Source organism: Cucurbita pepo, chromosome 15, assembly GCF_057944985.1.
Source record: "Cucurbita pepo subsp. pepo isolate OVF chromosome 15, ASM5794498v1, whole genome shotgun sequence".
Lineage (NCBI taxonomy): Eukaryota > Viridiplantae > Streptophyta > Magnoliopsida > Cucurbitales > Cucurbitaceae > Cucurbita > Cucurbita pepo.
In genome coordinates this window covers 2,084,337-2,105,081 of record NC_141812.1, presented here as the reverse complement: position 1 = coordinate 2,105,081, position 20,745 = coordinate 2,084,337, and the positions used below count along the sequence as shown (strand labels likewise).

At 30.2% G+C, this 20,745-nt stretch overlaps 4 pseudogenes; all 4 read right to left on the bottom strand.

Annotated features, from left to right (window-relative positions):
• Positions 1 to 81: 81 nt before the first annotated feature.
• LOC147789150 (putative CCR4-associated factor 1 homolog 8) lies at positions 82 to 2,056 on the bottom strand (annotated as a pseudogene).
• Positions 2,057 to 3,789: 1,733 nt separating this feature from the next.
• On the bottom strand, positions 3,790 to 4,878 carry LOC147789149 (putative CCR4-associated factor 1 homolog 6; annotated as a pseudogene).
• A 2,480-nt stretch (positions 4,879 to 7,358) lies between these two features.
• LOC147789148 (putative CCR4-associated factor 1 homolog 6) lies at positions 7,359 to 8,079 on the bottom strand (annotated as a pseudogene).
• A 1,344-nt stretch (positions 8,080 to 9,423) lies between these two features.
• Positions 9,424 to 14,830, bottom strand: LOC147789147 (uncharacterized; annotated as a pseudogene).
• Positions 14,831 to 20,745: the final 5,915 nt, after the last annotated feature.

Here is a 20,745-nt window from a genome sequence, read left to right as displayed (position 1 = left end):
TGGACTGGGCTACTCAGTCAATTAAAATCAAATCTCGTGAAGAACACCTTCGATACGCTAATTCGATCAAAATCTCTCAAGTTAAACTATTAGAGTGTGAGTCCTAATTGGAGGATGATTCACATTAAATGAAAGTTGACCATGTGTTAATTTGTATGGATCTACAATTACAACTTGTCGTTTATAACCTTGAATGGGATATCATCATCCATATAAAATGCCTTGGTATATCTTTGGTTCAACCTTGAGAATTACCTACATCTTGGCAAAAACTGATGGGGTAAGCAAAGTTTCAGACCCAGCAAAATGGGCAGTACCAATGCCATTAACTTGGAGCAGCTTCGCTAGTTTTTTTAAGCCTAGGTTGCTATTGAGTAGGTAGTCGGAGTACCGAGCCATATCTTTGAGGTCGGTGACTGTTCCTAATAGATGTGTAGCAGTGGTGGCGAAGATAGACATGTATGTAGTCATGCACGTTATGTTGGTAAACTTACTTAAATAGGCGATGTCATACCATCCATGAAATGTTATCCATCTTTATTCTACCACTTCTACCAAATTCTTGGGGAGCAATTCTATAGCTCCTCTGTCTATTGAAATTAAATCTCTTCTTTTGTAGAAATGAATCGAGTGAATAAACACCTTCCATATTACTAATTTTATCAAAATCTTGAAAATTAAACTCCCAGGTCCATCCTATTTTTCCATTCTGATTGCTAATTGTGAGTACTAATTCAAGAGGCTCATTCGAGTCCTTCCTATTTTTCCATTCTCATTGGTAATTGTGAGTCCTAATTGAGGATGCTCACTCGATTTACTGTAAATTGGAGGCATTCATAGAATTCTTCCTCTGAAACACCTTTCGGAGTCAATCTTACAAATTCTAAAAAAACAAAAAATATCCAAAAGCTCAGTAAAATAAAACTAAAAAATCACCACTTCTCATCACGTTAAAGTTTAATTTTTAACTTGAAACTCCATATCCATACTCACAGTTGGGAATTCTGATAAATAGTGTTTAAGTTTTATCTTTTTTTTTTTTGTGATTGAGAAAGATTTTTATCAGATCCAACCAAATCCAACCAAGTGGGCAGTACAATAAATAGTGTTTCATAAGTTTTATCTCTTAGCCTAAATTGTGATTGAGAAAGGTTTTTACTGTGATTGAGAAATATTTTTACTGTGATTGACAAAGGTTTTTATCTCTACAGGCTATCAGATCCAACAAAGTGGGCAGTACCAACGCGGTTAACTTGGAGCTAGCTTCGACAGTTTTTTTGAAGCCTACATGTTCATTTTGTAGATAGTCGCAATATCGAACCATGTGTTTGAGGTCGATGACTGTTCTTAATATATGTGTAACACTGGTGGCTGAGCCGCTTGTTGAAGATAAAAGTACACGAAACCCATATGATGTTTTACCATGAGCAGATTGAATCCATTGGGCAAATATGGGTAGAAGATAGCGATGGAAGCAGGTAGACATATTATGTTGGCAAACTTCATGCGATGTCATAAAGTCCATGGAATGTTATCTGTATTCGACCACTTCTAAGATAGGAGTTAAACTGTCTACAAAATTATTGTTGAGCAATTTTGTGGCTACTCAATTTATTAAAATCAAATCACTTGTTCTTCAAAAATGAATTTAGCCAACAAACACCCTCCTATTGCTAATTTGATCAAAATCTAGAGTTAAACTCCCAAGTAGTCTCGATTTTTCCATTCTCATTGGCAAGTGTGAGTCCTAACGGGAGGATGACCAGTCGATTCACATTAAATCAAAAGCATTAATAGAATTTTTTTTTGTTTGAAACGACTTGTGGTCCATCTTACAATCCTAACAAACATACTAAAACAAAACTCAAAAACTCACTAAATGACTTCTCACTACCAAAGTTTAATTTTTACCTAGAAACTCGGTATCCATGACCACAATTGGTAACTCTGATAGATACTGGTTCATAACTCCTATCTCATCCACTAAATTGCGGGATCCAACATCTCGCTTCCATTGACCTCCAACCATCGTCCCTTCTCCAATAATTTTCACCATCTCTTCGAGCAACTACTTGTTCTGATTATTGATTGTTTGTCCGAAAATTTTTGAACTTAAAATATTGAATTGGATGGGAAAGTGAGAAAGGGTTAAACCATATATTATAAAAATGAACTCATATAAATGAAAGTAAAATTATGTTAAATGAAAATAGAAATAGGTTCAAATTTAAAAAGAAAATCTATTACAAACCTTTTTAAAAAAATTAATAATAAAATAACAACATAAACTAAATTTTAGTTGGATTGAAAATAAAGATAAAATTGTAATAAAAATTAAATTATTTTATTTTAATTTTAAAAAAAATCTTTCAAGACAAATAGGGCAGAGTACATATGTGTATTTGAGGTTGGTGACTATGCTCGAAATGTTATTATTTGATCATAAGGTTGTGGCTAAACCAGTGCTCATTCTATTAAAATCAAATCTCTTCTTTTTTAGAAATGAATTCAGTGAAAAAACACATTCCGTATGCTAATTTGATAAAAAAAAAAAAAATCTGAATTTAAACTACCAAGTCATCCCTATTTTTACATTTTCATGGTTGAGAATTAGTCCTAGTTTGAGGATGATTCACATTAAATGAGATAAGAGTCAATCATAGAATTATTCGTTTTAACCGTTATGTAGTTATCTTAAAAATCCTGAAAAAAATCTAGTAAAACAAAACTAAAAAAATACATCTACAAGTCAACTCAAATAGTGTATCACCTAACTTAACAATTAAGTTTTATCTGTAAACGAAGTGTCCATGGCCACAATGGAACTACTTCATAAATTCTATTTGATCCGTGAGACCAAACATCTCGCTCCCATTGACTTCTAACCATCACTCCTTCTTCAATAATTTTTACCATTTCTTTCGAGCAACCACTTATTCTGATTATTGATTGTTTGTCAGATAATTTCTTAACTTCACAATCAAAATATTGAATTGAGTAGGAGAGTGAGAAGAAGTGAAACTATATATTATAAAAATCAACTTAGAGAAATGGAAGTAAGATTATCCTAAATGAAAATAGAAATACATCACATAAATATGTTTTCAAATTAAAAAAGAAAATTTATTAACAAAGTTTTTTAAAAATTAATAATAAAATAACAATAAATTCTAAATTTTTGTTTGATTAAAAATAAAGAATAAAATGTAGTAAAAATTAATTTTTTTTAATTAAAAAAAAAAATCTTTTGTAGACAAATGGGGCAATAAGGCGGCATGTTTAAGGTTGGTAACTGTGCTTAATATTAGATTGGTTATGTCATAAAATCCATGAAATATTATCCATTTATATTCGACACTATTTAGGATCGGGCTAAACTGGATTGGGCTACTCAGTCTATTAAAATCAAATCTCTTATTTTTTAGAATTTGAATTTAGTGAAGAAACACTCTCGATCAAAATCTGTAAGTTAAACTACCAAGTCAGCCCTATTTTTCTATTTGGATGGACGGAGTGTGAGTGATGATTCACATTTAATGAAAGACATCCATAATAACATTTAAGTTTTGTATGGAAACTCAAATTAAAATAAAATAACAACAAAAACTATATCTTCATAAAATAAATGATAAAAGTGTAATAGAGATTAAATTAATAATGTAATAAAGATTAAACCTTCAATTTTGCTTAACAAATCCATAATATTTAGTTATTTTTTCAATATTAAAAATGTTTAAATTAAATAATTATATATATATACCTCTACAAACAAACACATAGTTTTTATATCTAATATGTTAAGATAGGACCGTGGGTTAACTTGGATGGATCTACACTTACAACTAGTCGTCGATAACCTTGAATGGGATATCGTAAAACATATCAAAAGCCTTCGTATATCTTTCGTTGAACCTTGAGAATTACCCTCATCTTGGCATAAACTGATACGGTAAGAAAACTGTCAGACCCAGCAAAGTGGGCAATAACAATGCCATTAGCTTGTAGCAGCTTCGCTAGTTTTTTTTAAACCTAGGTTGCCATTGAGTAGGTAGTCGGAGTACCGAGCCATATGTTTGAGGTCGGTAACTGTTCCTAATAGATGTGTATCAGTGGTGGCGAAGATAGACATGGACGTAGGCATGCACATTATGTTGGCTATACCATCCATGAAATGTTATCCATCTCTGTATTTTACCACTTTGAAGGATAGGATTAAATTGTCTACCAAATTCTTGGGGAGTAATTACATAGCTACTTTTGAAATTAAATCCCTTATTTTTTAGAAATGAATCGAGTGAATAAACACCTTCCATATTACTAATTTTATCAAATTCTTGAAAATTAAACTCCTACGTCTTTCCTATTTTCTCATGGGTAAGTGTGAGTCCAAACTCGAAGATGCTCAATCTTAAATTGGAGGCATTCATAAAATTCTTCCTCTGAAATACCTTCGGGAGTCATCTTTAAAATCCTAAAAGAAATACATCCTAAGAGTCCCTAAAACAAAACTAAAAAAATCATACTTCTCACCACCTTCAAGTTTATTTTTACTTTAGAAACTCCATATCGCCACAATTGTGAATGGTGATAAATAGTGTTTATAAGCTCTATCTCCTCCATAGATTGTGATTGAGAAAGGTTTTTGTCTCTACAGACTATCAGATCCTACAAAGTGTGCAGTACCAATGCGATTAACTTGGAGCAGCGTTGATAAATAGTGTTTATAAGCTCTATCTCCTCCATAGATTGTGATTGAGAAAGGTTTTTGTCTCTACAGACTATCAGATCCAACAAAGTGTGCAGTACCAATGCGATTAACTTGGAGCAGCGTTTTAAGCCTAGGTTGTCATTGAGTATATAGTCGCAGTAACGAGCCATGTGTTTACTAATATATGTGTAGCAGTGGTGGCTGAGCCGCTTGTTGAAGATAAAAGTACATCGAACCCATATGATGTTTTACCATGAGCAGGGCAAATATGGGTCGAAGATAGCGATGGATGCAAGTAGACATATTATGTTGCCTTCATGCAATGTCATAAAGTCCATGGAATGTTATTTGTATTCGACCACTCCGAAGGAAGGGCTAAACTGTCTACCAAATTCTTTATTATGGCTACTCAATTTATTAAAATCAAATCACTTGGCGAAATGAATTTAGTGAACAAACACTTTCATATCGCTAATTTGATCAAAATTTCTAAAGTTAAACTCCGAAGTAATCCCTATTTTTCCATTCTTATCGCTAAGTGTGAGTTCTAATGGGAGGATGCTCAACCAATTCACATTATATGAAAAGCATTAATAGAATTTTTCGTTTGAAACGAAGTACATCTGATCTTCATTCCGGTTTACCACGTTTAAATAGGATACAAGCTATCAACTAATACCTAAAAATAGAAAAATATATATAACTAACGGTAAATAAATAAAATATACGGTCAATCAAATCTATACTAACAACTCCCTAAATATTTCAAAGATATTCTAACTAATTATTAAAATATATCTCCAAAATATCCTATAATAGAAAGGGTGAAACTATTTATTATAAAAATCAACTCAGAAATGGAAGTAAGATTATGTTAAATGAAGATAAATTTAATAAATATGTTTTCAAATTTAAAAGGAAATCTATAACAATTTTTCTTTAAAAAATTAATAATAAAATAACACCGTAAACTAAATTTTAGTTTGATTGAAAATAAAGAGAAGAGTGTAATAAAAATTAAATTATTTTAATTTAATTAGAAAAAAAATCTTTGAAGACAAATGGGTGTGTTTGAGGTTGGTGACTGTGTCATATGATCCATGAAATGAAATGTTATTATTGGACATTTAGGATAGAGCTTGTTATTATTGGACATTTACGATAGAGCTAAACTAAACTCAGCTAGTCAAGTCTATTAAAATCAAATCTCTCATTCTTCATAAATGAATTCAGCCAGGAAACACCTTCGAAATGCTAATTTGATAAAAATCTTTGAATTTAAACTATCCAGCTTTAGTCGTTGGAGGATTATTCACATTAAATTCATTCATAGAATTATTCGTTTGAAACGCCTCCTATGGTGAATAGAATTATTTGTTTGAAACTACTCCGGTGGTGATCTTAAAAATCCTAAAAAAAATAATAGATCTACTAAAATAAAACTAAAAGAAATACATCCATAAACTCAAAAAAATCACTAAAATGTGGTATACTATTCACTTAACATTTAAGTTTTACCTGTAAACTAGGTATCCATAGCCACAATCGAAAACTCTAATAGATACTGCTACATAAATTCTAATATAAAACTCTAATAATACTCTCGATATGCTAATTCAATCAAAATCTATCAAGTTAAACTACCCAGTCATCCATATTTTTCCATTTTCATGGACTGAGTGTGAGTCCTGATTGGAGGACGATTCACATTAAATGAGAAGCATTCACACTCACGTTTAAGTTTTACCTCGAAACTAAAATTAATAATAAAATAACAACAAAAATTATATCTTCATTCTTGGAAATAAATGATAAAAGTGTAATAGAGATTAAATTAATAAACATTAAAGTGTAATAAAAATTAATTTTATTTTTAATTAAAAAAAAAAACTTTGTAGACAGGGCAGTAAGGTGGCATGTTGGTGTCCGTGACTAATATTAGATAGGCAATGTCATAAAATCGATGAAATGTTATCCATTTGTATTCGACGAGCATTTAGGACTAGGCTAAACTAGACTAGGCAGCTCAGTCTATTAAAATCAAATCTATTGTTTTTTAGTATTGAATACAGTGAAGAAACACCTTCAATTTCAATATCCTAATTCGATCAAAATCTCTCGAGTTAAACTACCAAGTCATCCCTATTTTTCCATTTTCTTTGATTGAGTGTGAGTCTAATTGGAGGTGATTCACAATAGATGAAAGGCATTCACAATAACGTTTTTTAGTATTGAATATAGTGAAGAAACACCTACGATATGCTAATTCGATCAAAATCATTCAAGTTAAACTACCCAGTCATCCTATTTTTCCATTTTCATGGACGGAGTGTGAGTCTAATTGGAGGATGGTTCATATTAGATGAAAGACATTCACAATAACGTTTAAGTTTTACCTGGAAACTCAAATTAATAATAAAATAACAGCAAAAGTTATATCTTTGTTCGATCGAAAATAAATGATAAAAGTGTAATAGAGATTAAATTAATAACCATTAAAGTGTAATAAAGATTAAACTTTTAATTTTGCTTAATAAATTCGTAACATTTAGTTATTTTTCAAAATAAAAAATGTTTAAATTAAATAATTGGTAGTTAAAAAAAAAGTATATATATATACGGTCTCCAAATAAGTACACAGTTTTTAAATTTAATAGACTGAGATACAACTATGGGTTAACTTGCATGGATCTACCATTACAACGGGTCGTTGATAACCTTGAATGGGATACCATAATCCATATAAAAAGCCTTCGTATATCTTTGGTTCAACCTTGAGAATTACGTTCATCTTGGCATAAACTGATGCGGTAAGCAAACTTTCAGACCTAGCAAAGTGGGCAGTACCAATGCCATTAACTCGGAGCAGCTTCGTCAGTTTTCTAAGCCTAGGTTATCATTGAGTAGGTAGTCGGAGTACCGTGCCATATGTTTGAGGTCGGTGACTGTTCCTTTAGATGTGTAGCAGTGGTGGCGAAGATAGACATCGACGTAGGCATGCACATTATGTTGGTAAACTTCATTAAATATACCATCCATGAACAGTTACCCATCTCTGTATTCTACCCCTTCGAAGGATAGGGTTATGTTGTCTACTAAATTCTTGGGGAGTTGGTAGTCGAAGTACCGTGCCATATGTTTGAGGTCGGTGACTGTTCCTAATATATGTGTAGCAGTGGTGGCGAAGATAGACATAGACGTAGGCATGCACGTTATGTTGGTAAACTTCATTAAATATATCATCCATGAAAAGTTATTCATCTCTGTATTCTACCACTTATCAGAGTTAAATTGTCTACCAAATTCTGGGGAGTAATTTGATAGCTACTCGTATTGAAATTAAATCCCTTATTTTTTAGAAATGAATCGAGTCAATAAACACCTCCCATATTCCTAATTTTTTAAATCTTGAAAATTAACTAACACGTCCTTCCTATTTTTTCATTCTCATTGGTAAGTGTGAGTCCTAACTCGAGGAAGCTCTATCGATTCACGTTAAATTGGAGGCATTGAATTCTTTCGAGTGTAATAAAAATTAAATTATTTTTATTTAATTAGAAAAAAAATCTTTGAAGATAAATTGGAAGAGTACATGTGTTTGAGGTGGGTGACTGTGTCCTATGTCATCAAATCCATGAAATGTTATTATTGGACATTTTGGATGGGACTAAACTAAACTGGGCTAGTCAGTCTATTAAAATAAATGAATTCAGTGAAGAAACACCTTCGAAATGCTAATTTGATCAAAATCTTTGAATTTAGACTATCAAGCATTAGTCCTAATTAGGGTATGATTCACATTACATCATAGTAATTTATAGGATTATTTGTTTGAAACGCCTTCTGCGGTGAATAGAATTATAGGATTATTTGTTTGAAACGCCTTCTGCGGTGAATAGAATTATTCGTTTGAAACGACTTTTGTGGTGATTTTAAAAATCCCGAAAAAAAAATAGATCTAGTGAAATAAAACTAAAAAAAATACATCCATAAACTCAAAAAAATCACTAATTATAGCACCAACTTAACATTTAAGCTTTACCATCCAACTAGGTATCCATGGCAACAATCGAAAACTCTAATAGATACTGCTACATAAATTCTATTTGATCCGTGAGACCGAACATCTTGCTCTCATTGATCTCTAACCATCGCCTATTTTCCAATAATTTTCACCATTTCTTGCGAGCAACTACTAATTATGATTATTGATTGTTTGTCGGATAATTTCTTAACTTCACAATCAAAATTCTTAACTTCACAATTAAAATATTAAATTAAGTAGAAAAGTGAGAAGAGTGAAAATATATATTATAAAAGTCAACATAGAGAAATGGAAGTAAGATATAGAAATACATTAGATAAATATATTTTCAAATTTTAAAAAAAATATACGTTATAGAGGTTTTTAAACCATTAATAATAAAATAACCAAAAAAAAATACTAAATTTTAGTTCGATTAAAAATGAAGGATAAAATTGTAATAAAAATTAATTTAATTTTTAATTTTAAAAAAAATCTTTGTAGACAAATTGGTAGGCTATGTCATAAAATCGATGAAATGTTATCGGTCTATATTCAACCACCATTTAGGATCGGGCTAAACTGGACTGGGCTGCTCAGTCTATTAAAATCAAATCTCTTATTTTTTAGAATTGAATTGAGTGAAGAAATACTTTCGATATGCTAATTCGATCAAAATGTCTAAGTTAAACTACCAAGTCATCCCTATTTTTCCATTTTCACTAACTGGTTGAGTCCTAATTGGAAGATGATTCACATCAAATAGAAATTCACAATAACGTTTAAGTTTTACGTGCAAACTCAAATTAATAATAAAATAACAACAAAAACTCAAATTAATAATAAAATAAAAACAAAAATAAGGATAAACCTTAGAGTGTAATAGAGATTAAATTTTAATTTTGTTTCATAAATTCATAATATTCCGTTATTTTTCAAAATGAAAAAATATTTAAATTAAATAATTTTTAGTTAATATATATATATATATATATATATATATATATATATATATATATATATATCCAAACACGTACAAAGTTTTTAAATCTAATAGGTTGAGATAGGACCAGGTTAACTTGGATAGATCTACAATTACAACTGGTCGTCAATATCCTTGAATGGGATATCGTAATCCATATAAAAAAAACCTTCATATATCTTTCGTTCAACATTGAGAATTACCTTTGTCTCGGCATAAACTGATGCGGTAAGCAAACTATCAGACCCAGCAAAGTGGGCAATACCAATGCCATTAACTTGAAGCAGCTTCGACAGTTTTTTAAGCCTAGGTTGTCATTGAGTAGGTAGTCGGAGTACCGAGCCATATGTTTGAGGTCGGTGACTGTTCCTAATAGATGTGTAGCAATGGTGGCGAAGATAGACATGGACATAGGCATGCACATTATGTTGGTAAACTTCATTAAATATACCATCCATGAAAAGTTATCCATCTCTGTATTCTACGGCTTCCAAGGATAGGGTTAAATTGTTTACCAAATTCTTGGGGAGTAATTTCATACCTATTATAAATGAATCAAGTGAATAAACAGCTCCCATATTTCTAATTTTTTAAAATCTTTAAAATTAAACTCATGTCTTTCCTATTTTTTTTCATTCTCATTGGTAAGTGTGAGTCCTAACTCGAGAATGCTATGTCGATTCATAGAATTCTTCCTCTGACACAGGAGTTAATCTTAAAAATTGTAAAAAAAATATATATACATAACACTAAAAATATTTTAAAATTTAAAAATAGAAATACATTTGATAAATATATTTTCAAATTTATAAAAGAAATTTGTTACAAACTGTTTTTTAAAAATTAATAATAAAATAACAACAAATACTAAATTTTAGTTTGATTAAAAATAAAAGATAAAATTGTAATAAAAATTAATTTTATTTTTAATTAAAAAAAAATCTTTGTAAACAGGGAGTAAGGTGGCATGTTGGTGTCCCGTGGCTAATATTAGATAGGCTAGGTCTGATCAAATGTTATCATTTGTATTCAACGAGCAGCTAAGATTAGGCTAAACTGGACTGGGCTACTCAGTCAATTAAATCTCTTATTTTTTTAGTATTGAATACAGTGAAGAACACCTTCGATATGCTAATTCGATCAAAATCTCTCAAGTTAAACTATCAGAGTGTGAGTCCTAATTGGAGGATGATTCACATGAAATGAAAGTTGACCATGGGTTAATTTGTATGGATCTACGATTACAACTTGTCGTTTATAACCTTGAATGGGATATCATCATCCATATAAAAAGCCTTGGTATATCTTTGGTTCAACCTTGAGAATTACCTACAGCCTTGGTATATCTTTGGTTCAACCTTGAGAATTACCTACATCTTGTCATAAACTGATGGGGTAAGCAAACTTTCAAACCCAGCAAAATGGGCAGTACCAATGCCATTAACTTGGAGCAGCTTAACTAGTTTTTTTAAGCCTAGGTTGCTATTGAGTAGGTAGTCGGAGTACCGAGCCATATGTTTGAGGTCGGTGACTGTTCCTAATAGATGTGTAGTAGTGGTGGCGAAGATAGACATGTACGTAGGCATGCACATTATGTTGGTAAACTTACTTAAATAGGCGATGTCATACCATCCATCAAATGTTATCCATCTGTATTCTACCACTACTACCAAATTCTTGGGGAGCAATTCCATAGCTCCTCTGTCTATTGAAATTAAATCTCTTCTTTTGTAGAAATGAATCGAGTGAATAAACACCTCCCATATTCCTAATTTTATCAAAATCTTGAAAATTAAACTACCACGTCTTTCCTATTTTTTCATTCTCATTCGTAAGTGTGAGTCCTAACTCGAGAATGCTCTATCGATTCACGTTAAATTGGAGGCATTCATAGAATTCTTCCACTGAAACACCTTTGGTAGTCGATCTTAAAAATCCTAAAAAAAATATATATATACAACTAAAACAAAACTAAAAATATTTTCAAATTTAAAAATAGAAATAATAAATATATTTTCAAATTTAAAAAGGAAATTTGTTAGAAACGTTCCTTAAAAATTAATAATAAAGTTTGATTAAAAAGAAGGAATAAAATCGTAATAAAAATTAATTTTATTTTTAATTAAAAAAAAAAAAACTTTGTAGACAAGGCAGTAAGGTGGCATGATGGTGTCTGTGACTAATATTAGATAGGCAATGTCATAAAATCGATCAAATGCTATACAAGCTATCCATTTGTATTATTTAGGACTAGGCTAAACTGGATTGGGCTGCTCAGTCTATTAAAATCAAATCTCTTGTTTTTTTAGTATTGAATACAGTGAAGAAACACCTTCAATATGCTAATTCGATCAAAATCTCTCGAGTTAAACTACCTAGTCATCCCTATTTTTCCATTTTCTTGGATTGAGTGTGAGTCTAATTGGAGGATGATTCACCTTAGATGAAACGCATTCACAATAGCGTTTTTTAGTATTGAATATAGTGAAGAAACACCTTCGATATGCTAATTCGATCAAAATCTCTCAAGTTAAACTACCCAGTCATCCTATTTTTCCATTTTCATGGACTGAGTGGGAGTCTAATTGGAGGATGGTTCATATTAGATGAAAGACATTCACAATAACGTTTAAGTTTTACCTGGAAACTCAAATTAATAATAAAATAACAACAAAAATTATATCTTCCTCGATCGAAAAAAAATGATAAAAGTGTAATAAAGATTAAATTAATAAACATTAAAGTGTAATAAAGATTAAACTTTTAATTTTGCTTAATAAATTCGTAACATTTAGTTATTTTTCAAAATAAAAAATGTTTAAATTAAATAATTGGTAGTTAAAAAAAAAGTATATATATACGGTCTGCAAATAAGTACACAGTTTTTAAATTTAATAGACTGAGATACGGGTTAACTTGCATGGATCTACCATTACAACCTGTGGTTGATAACCTTGAATGGGATACCATAATCCATATAGAAAGCCTTCGTATATCTTTGGTTCAACCTTGAGAATTACGTTCATCTTGTCATAAACTGATGCGGTAAGCAAGCTTTCAGACCCAGCAAAGTGGGCAGTACCAATGCCATTAACTCGGAGTAGTTTCGTCAGTTTTTTAAGCCTAAGTTGTCATTGAGTAGGTAGTCGGAGTACCATGCCATATGTTTGAGGTCGGTGACTGTTCCTAATAGATGTGTAGCAGTGGTGGCGAAGATAGACATAGACGTAGGCATGCACATTATGTTGGTAAACTTCATTAAATATACCATCCATGAAAAGTTACCCATCTCTATATTCTACCACTTCGAAGGATACGGTTAAATTGTCTACCAAATTCTTGGGGAGTAGGTAGTCGAAGTACCGTGCCATATGTTTGAGGTCGGTGACTGTTCCTAATATATGTGTAGCAGTGGTGGCGAAGATAGACATAGACGTAGGCATGCACATTATATTGGTAAACTTCATTAAATATATCATTCATGAAATGTTATTCATCTCTATATTCTACCACTTATTAGGGTTAAATTGTCTACCAAATTCTTGGGGAGTAATTTCATACCTACTTTATTGAAATTAAATCCCTTATTTTTTAGGAATGAATCGAGTCAATAAACACCTCCCATATTCCTAATTTTTTAAATCTTGAAAATTAAACTACCACGTCTTTCCTATTTTTCATTCTCATTGGTAAGTGTGAGTCCTAACTCGAGGAAGCTCTATCGATTCACGTTAAATTGGAGGCATTCAATTCTTTCTCTGTAATAAAAATTAAATTATTTTAATTTAATTAGAAAAAAAATCTTTGAAGATAAATCGGAAGAGTACAGGTGTTTGAGGTGGGTGACTGTGTCATGTCATCAAATCCATGAAATGTTATTATTGGACATTTAGGATGGAACTAAACTAAACTGGGCTGGTCAGTCTATTAAAATAAATGAATTCATTGAAAAAACACCTTCGAAATGCTAATTTGATCAAAATCTTTGAATTTAGACTATCAAGCATTAGTCCTAATTGGAGGATGATTCACATTAAATCAGAGTCATTCATAGAATTATTTGTTTGGAACGCCTTCTGTGGTGAATATAATTATTCGTTTGAAACGACCTCTGTGGTGTTCTTAAAAATCCTGAAAAAAAAATAGATCTAGTAAAATAAAACTAAAAAAAATACATCCATAAACTCAAAAAAAATCACTAAGTATAGCACCAACTTAACATTTAAGCTTTACCTCGAAACTAGGTATCCATGGCACTTCACAATCAAAATATTAAATTAAGTAGGAAAGTGAGAAGAAGTGAAACTTATATTATAAAAGTCAACCTACAGAAATGGAAGTAAGATTATCATAAATGAAAATAGAAATACATTAGATAAATATATTTTCAAATTTAAAAAAAATATACGTTACAAAGGTTTTTTAAAAATTAATAATAAAATAACAAAAAAAAATACTAAATTTTAGTTTGATTAAAAATAAAGGATAAAAATTAATTTAATTTTTAATTTAAAAAAAAAAAAATCTTTGTAGACAAATTGGTTGGCTATGTCATAAAATCGATGTAATGTTATCGGTCTGTATTCAACTACCATTTAGGATCGGGCTAAACTGGACTGGGCTGCTCAGTCTATTAAAATCAAATCTCTTATTTTTTAGAATTGAATTCAGTGAAAAAACACTCTCGATATGCTAATTCGATCAAAATGTACAAGTTAAACTATCAAGTCATCCCTATTTTTCCGTGAAATAAAATAACAACACAAATAAAGATAAACAATAGAGATTAAATTTTAATTTTGGTTAACTTGGATAGATCTACAATTTCAACTGGTCATTAATATCCTTGAATGGGATATCGTAATCCATATAAAAAAACCTTCATATATCTTTCGTTCAACATTGAGAATTACCTTTGTCTCGGCATAAACTGATGCGGTAAGCAAACTGTCAAACCCAGCAAAGTGGGTAGTACCAATGCCATTAACTTGAAGCAGCTTCGACAGTTTTTTAAGCCTAGGTTGTCATTGAGTAGGTAGTCGGAGTACTGAGCCATATGTTTGAGGTCGATGACTGTTCCTAATAGATGTGTAGCAATGGTGGCGAAGATAGACATGGACGTAGGCATGCACATTATGTTGGTAAACTTCATTAAATATACCATCCATGAAAAGTTATCCATCTCTGTATTGTACGGCTTCGAAGGATAGGGTTAAATTGTCTACCAAATTCTTGGAGCAATTTCATACCTACTTGTATTGAAATTAAATACCTTATTTGTTTTTAGAAATGAATCAAGTGAATAAACACCTCCCATATTTCTAATTTTTTAAAATCTTTAAAATTAAACTTCTTATTTTTTTTCATTCTCATTGGTAAGTGTGAGTCGTAACTCGAGGATGCTCTGTCGATTCACGTTAAATGGGAGGCATTTATAGAATTCTTCCTCTGAACCACCTTTGGTAGTACGAGGATGCTCTGTCGATTCACGTTAAATGGGAGGCATTTATAGAATTCTTCCTCTGAACCACCTTTGGTAGTCCATCTTAGACATCCTAAAAAAATATATATATACAAAAGTCAGTAAAACAAAACTAAAAAAATCATCACATTCATAGAATTCTTCCTCTGAACACATTTGTGAGTCCATCTTAAAAATCCTAAAAATCAAAAATATCCAAAAAGTCAGTAAAACAAAACTAAAAAAATCACGGCTTTTCACCACCTTAAAGTTTAATTTTTACCTTGAAACTCCCTACCACAATTGGGAATTCTGATAAATAGTGTTTCATATGGTTTTTATGACTATCAGATCCAACAAAATGGGCAGTACCAACGGGGTTAACTTGGAGTAGCTTCGACAGTCTTTTTAAGCCTAGGTTGTCATTGAGTTGATAGTCGCTGTATCGAGCCATGTGTTTGAGGTCAATGACTGTTTCTAATTTATGTGTAGCAGTGGTGGCTGGGCCGCTTGTTAAAGATAAAAGTACATCGAACCCATATGATATTTTACCATGAGCAGATTAAATCCATTGGGCAAATATGGGTCGAAGATAGCGATGGACGCAGGTAACATATTATGTTGGCAAACTTCATGAGATGTCAAAAAGTCCATGGAATGTTATCTGTATCGACTAGTTTAGGGCTAAATTGTCTACCAAATTCTTGTGGAGCAATTATATGGCCACTCAATCTATTAAAATCAAATCACTTGTTCTTCAAAAATGAAAATAGTGAACAAACACCTTACTATGGCTAATTTGATCCAAATCTCTAGAGTTAAACTCCCAAGTAGTCCCTATTTTTTCATTCTCATCGCTAAGTGTGAGTCTTAACCGGAGGATGCTTAGTCGATTCACATTAAATCAAGAGCATACATAGAATTTTTCGTTTGAAACTACTTGTAGTCCATCTTACCATCCTAAAAAGGATAGGTCACAGACAAAACTAAAAAAATCACTAAATGACTTCTCACCACAACTTTAATTCTTACCCAGAAACTCGGTATCTATGGCCACAATTGGGAACTCTGATAGATACTGGTTCATAACTTATATCTCATCCAGTACATTGTGGGATCAAACATCTCGCTTCCATTGACCTCCAACCATCGCCCATTCTCCAATAATTTTTACCATTTCTTTCGAGCAACTACTTGTTCTTATTATTGATTGTTTGTCGGATAATTTCTTAACTTCACAATCAAAATATTGACTTGAGTATGAAAGTGAGAAGAAGTGAAACTATATTTTATAAAAAACAACTCAGAGATATGGAAGTAAAATTATCATAAATGAAAATAGAAATATATATAAATATATTTTCAAATTGGTACAAACGTTTGTATTCTACCCCTTCAAAGGATAGGGTTAAATTGTCTACCAAATTTTTTTGGGAGCAATTCCATAACTAATTGTATTGAAATTAGTATTCTATCCTTAGAAGATAGGGTTAAATTGTCCACCAAATTTTTGGAAGGAATTCCATAACTACTTGTATTGAAATTAAATCCCTTATTTTTTTTAGAAATGAATTCGGTGAATAAACACCTCTCATATTCCTAATTTTATCAAAATCTTGAAAATTAAACTCTCACGTCCTTCTTATTTTTTCATTCTCATTGGTAAGTGTGAGTCCTAATAGGATGCTATAGATTCACTCACGTTATATTGAAGGCATTCATAGAATTCTTCCTCTCAAACCTAGTCAATCTTAAAAATCTTATATCCAAAATTCAGTAAAACAAAACTAAAAATATTTTCAAATTTAAAAATAGAAACACATTAGATAAATATATTTTCAAAATTAAAAAGGAAATTCGTTAGAAACGTTTTTTAAAAATTAATAATAAAATAACCTCAAATACTAAATTTTAGTTTGATTAAAAAGAAAGATAAAATTGTAATAAAAATTAATTTTATTTTTAATTTAAAAAAATCTTTGTAGACAGAGAAGGTGTGACTGTGACTAATATTAAATATGCTATGTCATAAATTGATAAAATGTTATCCAATATTCGATAAACTATGTTATAAAATCGATGAAATGTTATCCATTTGTATTCGATGAGCATTTACGATAGGGCTAAACTGGATTGGACTGCTCAATCTATTAAAATCAAATCTCTTATTTTTTAGAATTGAATACCGTGAAGAAACACCTTTTCAATATGTTAATTCGAACAAAATCTCTCAAGTTAAACTACCAAGTCATCCCTATTTTTCTATTTTCATGAACTGAGTGTGAGTCATAATTGGAGATGATTCACATTAAATTATGGGATCAAACATCTCGCTTCCATTGACCTCCTATCATCAATCCTTCTCCAATAATTTTCACCATTTTTTCGAGCAACTACTTATTTTAATTATTGATTATTTGTCAGAAAATTTTTGAACTTCACCATCAAAATATTGAATTGAGTAGGAGAGTGAAAAAAGGTTAAACCATATATTATAAAAATCAACTCATAAAATTGGAAATAAGATTAGGTTAAATGAAAATAGAAATACATTTACATATTTTTCAAATTTAAAAAAAAAAATCTACTACAAACCTTTTTAAAAAAAATAATAATAAAATAACAGCCTAAAATTTATTTTAGTTGAATGGAAAATAAAGATAAAAGTGTAATAAAAATTAAATTATTTTATTTTAATTAAAAAAAAATCTTTCAAAAAAAATTGGGCAGTACATATGTTTGAGATTGGTGACACAAACATATTGGTGACTGTGCCATGTCATAAAATTCATGAAATGTTATTATTTGACGATTTAGGTTGTGGCTAAACTAGACTGCTCATTCTATTAAAATCAAATCTCTTATTTTTCAGAAATGAATTGGGTAAGAAACACCTTCGATATGCTAATTTGATCAAAAAATCTGAATTTAAACTACCAAGTCATCCCTATTCTTCCATTTTCATCAATGAGCATTAGTTCTCATTCAAGGATGATTCACATCAAATCAGATTAGAGTCATTCATAGAATTATTCGTTTGGAACGCTTTCTGTGATCTTACAAATCCTAAAAAAAAATAGATCTAGTAAAACAAAACTAAAAAAATACATCGTAAGTCAACTCAAAAAAATCACTAAATGTGGTATAACACCAACTTACCATTTAAGTTTTACCTGTAAACTAGGTATCCAAAGCCACAATCGAAAACTATACGGCTACATAAATTCTATTTGATCCGTGAGACCAAACTACCATTGACCTCTAACCATTTCTTTCGAGCAACTACTAGTTATGATTATTGATTGTTTGTCGGATAATTTCTTAACTTTACAATCAAAATATTGAATTACGCACGAAAGTGAGAAAAAGTGAAACTATATATTTTAAAAGTCAACTTATAGAAATGGAAGTAAGATTATCGAAAATAGAAATACATTAGATAAATATATTTTCAAATTTTAAAAAAATATATGTTACAAAGTTTTTTAAAAATTAATAATAAAATAACAAAAAAAAAAACTAAATTTTAGTTTGATTAAAGATAAGGGATAAAAGTGTAATAAAAAAAAATTTTATTTTTAATTAAAAAAAATCTTTATAGACAAATTGGTAGGGTATGTCATAAAATCGATGAAATGTTATCCTATTCAATGACCATTTAGGATCGGGTTAAACTGGATTGGGCTGATCAGTCTATTAAAATCAAATCTCTCAATTTCTTGAATTGAATTCAGTGAAGAAACACTCTCGATATGCTAATTCGATCAAAATGTCTTAAACTACAAAATCATCCCTATTTTTTCATTTTCACGGACTAAGTGTGAGTCGGAAGATGATTCACATCAAATAGAAATTCACAATAACGTTTAAGTTTGACTTGGAAACTCAAATTAATAATAAAATAACAACAAAAATTCAAATTAATAATAAAATAACAACAAAAATTATATCTTGATAAAAAAATAAATGATAAAAGTGTAATAGAGACTAAATTAATAAACATTAAAGTGTAATACAAAATAAACTTTTGATTTTGTTTCATAAATCCATAACTTTCGGTTACTTTTCAAAATGAAAGAACGTTTAAATTAAATAATTTGTAGTTAAAATATATATATTATATATATATACCTCTCCAAACAATACACAGTTTTTAAATCTAATATACCACCTTCGGTTAACTTGAATGGATCTACAATTACAATTGGTCGTCGATAACCTTTAATGGGATATTGTAATCCATAAAAAAAAGCCTTTTTATATCTTACGTTCAACATTGAGAATTACTTTTATCTTGACATAAATGGATGTGGTAAGCAAACTGTCAGACTAAGTAAAGTGGGCAGTACCAATGCCATTAACTTGAAGCAGCTTCGAAAGTTTTTTAAGCCTAAGTTGTCATTGAGAAGGTAGTCCGAGTACTGAACCATATGTTTGAGGTCGGTGACTATTCCTAATAGATGTGTAGCAGTGGTGGCGAAAATAGACATGGACGTAGGCATGCACATTATGTTGGTAAACTTCATTAAATAGGCGATGTCATACCATCCATGAAAAGTTATCCATCTCTATATTCTACCTCTTAAAAGGATAGAGTTAAATTGTCTACAAAATTTTTGGGGAGCTATTTCTATTGAAATTAAATTCCTTGTTTTTTTTTAGGAATAAATGGAGTGAATAAACACCTCCTATATTCCTAATTTTTTAAAATCTTTAAAATTAAACTCCCACTTCCTTCCTATTTTTTCATTCTCATTGATAACTGTGAGTCCTAACTCGAAGATGCTCAGTCGATCGACGTTAAATTGGAGGCATTCATAGAATTCTTCCTCTAAAAACAAAATTAAAAATATTTTTAAATTTAAAAATAGAAATACATCTGATAAATATATTTTCAAATTTAAAAAGAAATTTTTTTACAAACGTTTTTTAAAAATTAATAATAAAATAACAACCAATACTCCATTTTAGTTTGATTAGAAATAAAGGATAAAATTTTAATAAAAATTAATTTTATTTTTAATTAACAAAAAAAATCTTTGTAGGAGAGGAGAGTAAGGTGGCATGTTGGTGTCTGTGGTTAATATTAGATTAGCTATGCCATAAAATTAATGAAATGTTATCCATTTGTATTCGACGAACATCTCTACCAAGTCATCCCTGTTTTTCTATTTTCAGTGACTGAGTGTGAGTTCTAATTGGAGGATGATTTACATTAAATGAAAGGCATTCACAATAACGTTTAAGTTTTACCTCGAAACTCAAATTAATAATAAAATAACAACAAAAATTATATCTTCATTCATCGAAAATAAACGATAAGAGTGTAATAGAGATTGAATTAATACATTAGAGTGAAATAAAGATTAAACTTCTAATTTTGTTTAATAAATCAATAACATTTAGTATTTTCAAAATAAAAAAAGTTTAAATTAAATAATTTGTAGTTAATATATATATATATATATACATACGGTCTGCAAATAAGTACATAGTTCTTAAATCTAATAGGCTGAGATACGACCCTAGGTTAACTTGTATGGATCTACCATTACAACTGGTCGTTGATA